We start from the raw sequence: 2,659 nt of genomic DNA on the forward strand, positions 1-2,659 counted from the left end.
AATTTACTATACATATTATGAACCAACATACTTTCTCCCATACTGTTAAAATATAAATTTTTCAAGTTGTTTTAGAAAACACATTTATTTCTTCTGTAATTTTTAATTCTGTCACCTCGCAAGCACCTCAGACAAGACAGCATTTAACAAACCACGATAGACTTTAACTAGTGTCCCACAATTTCATCTAATCAATAGACACTGATCTTGGAACAGCATGACATTGTGACTGATACTTTGGCGATTTTGACTAATCAAAGTGGGCCATAGACAGAAAATTTTTTTATAACTTCCATGGCCTGCTGTGATTATTTCATTATTCTTTTGTAGTAATGGTAAGTTCAAAAACTACTGTTCATAATTGTTACTTTGATTTTGTATCGAAGCTACAATCGGCTAGAACTTGTATTAACTTTGCATTTTATAGTTTCTATATCGTAAATATTAACATAGAATTTGATGTTGGGGTTAACAAGGTTAAATAAACACAAAGCTTAGAACTTTTCTGAATAAATATTTTTAAAAAGTAAAATTGCCTCCTGGTAAACCTGGCTAACAGGCTGTTGAATACCTAAATCAATTTCTTCATTTTTTGTTTGCTTCAGCTGTTGTTCCAATCCAAATGCATTGTAACATTTAGCGTTTTGCCATTAGCGATGTGTCATCTTTCAATTGGAACACCTTGACTGTCATTTGTCACCAGATGTTCGGACGAGTGCTTTCTGGTTACGCTTTTTTGTGTTGTGCAACACAAGTAGGTTAATATGGAAATGGAAAGGTGATGACAAATGCAAACCAGACATGTTAATTCAATTCATTTTATTCAGAAAGGCTGCTACATTTGGGTACAAGCACGGTGGCAATCATTTTACTCTACTTCTCTTTCACTTGCCTTCTAAACTAAGCCACACTCCGTGCTGACACACACTGCTCATCCAACATATATCACTGCCATATCATTTTGTAGCATTGCACAATGAGGATTTGTTATATACTGTTACGATTTACCTGCGGGTTCGTAAAGGATAGCCCAATTAAAGATATTTATTACACTAAAATAGGTCAATTCCCCAGTCACTCGTTTCACACACCTCGCTGGACCGCACTTCCGGCGCAACTCTCGCCGCAGCACCCCTCGTGGGTCTCCGCCGCAGGACTCCGTCGCCGCACTCCGCCGCCGCCGTCACACCCTTCGCCGAGATCCCACACGACGACGCGCCCGCGACTCTATCGCCCGGAAACTCCCGACTCCCGACTCCACTTACTCAGTCACTCCCTGCCCTGGAACCTTCGTCCAAGGACTTCGCCACTCTGCCGCACCCGCGGCACTATCGCCCGGAAACTCCGCCGCGGGAGAACTCCCCACTGAACTCTCTCACTCAGACTCTCTGCCCTGGAACCTTCGTCCAAGGACTTCGCCACTCTGCCGCACCCGCGGCACTATCGCCCGGAAACTCCGCCACGGGAGAACTCCCCACTCAGACTCTCTGCCCTGGAACCTTCGTCCAAGGACTTCGCCACTCTGCCGCACCCGCGGCACTATCGCCCGGAAACTCCGCAGCGGGAGAACTCCCCACTCACTCTGACTGACTCGAAGGTCGGCCCAACCTCCTTATATAGCCCTTGGGTTCCCGTCCAGAACAATCGGGCATGTCTCCGAGATATCGCGCGACCTTCGCCGTCGAAATGTCCAGAAACGCGTCGTGAGTCCTGTCGAAGGACGCAGTGGCTGCTCTAAGAACGCCGATAAAGGCGTCTGAGTCCTTTTATTCCGCAGTGCGGCCTCTTTTAAGTAACCCGATCTGAGGCAGGTGCGCGCTGCGACGGTCAGGATGTAGCGAGATAGTATGACACGAGATACCAGGGAGAGGATGCGGGTGGAAGGGGGCGCAGACAGGCCGAACGAGCGCGGCGACGCCAGCACTGCAGCCAAGCGCGATCGTAACAATACATATATTTTTTTGGATCATAAGAATATTGATTAAGAATAATTTTGATATGAAAGATAATAATTATTTAATATGTAGATAAGGATTGTTCAGATCTGTTAAGAATTGTTAATTACTTTGGTTAAATTTCATGGAAAGCCTTAAAATACTTATTTCCTTGAGATACTTAATTATTAATTTGAGGGTTAACTCCAGTTCATAATAATTAATTTTGATATTTGATAATTAATTTCAGTAATTGTTTTGTTTAAAGCAGTATAGATTATAATTTTACAGGACATAATTTTTAAACAAAAGTTTCTAATATGGTATGAATTTCAACTTTGTTTACTAAATTTTGAACATTGTATTTGAATTTGTTGGGTAATTTTAAATTCTATTGGATATTGCTAGTGTAATATTTTGAGAATAGTCTGGAAGGTACAGAAGGAAGAGCGGACAGGCGCGACACTCTGGCGCCAGAAAGTTATTTTTCACTTTGTAAATGCGTGTTTGGGATTTACGCGTCACGTTGTACGCACAGCTGTAGCGACCGTCTGGAAGGGTCTCTGGAGGCTACCACTAGCCAGCCAATCAGGGCGAGCCCTGGCGTAAAGTGATGTGCCCGTACGAATTTCCTTATACGGTCATGTTTTGGAATTATGTGCGCTGATTGGTCAGTTGGCCCACGGGGTTGCCTCCCTTGTTTTCACCTTTACAAGGGAAGGTAA

Source organism: Bacillus rossius, chromosome 1 (genome assembly GCF_032445375.1).
Source record: "Bacillus rossius redtenbacheri isolate Brsri chromosome 1, Brsri_v3, whole genome shotgun sequence".
In the NCBI taxonomy this organism is placed as follows: Eukaryota; Metazoa; Arthropoda; class Insecta; order Phasmatodea; family Bacillidae; genus Bacillus; species Bacillus rossius.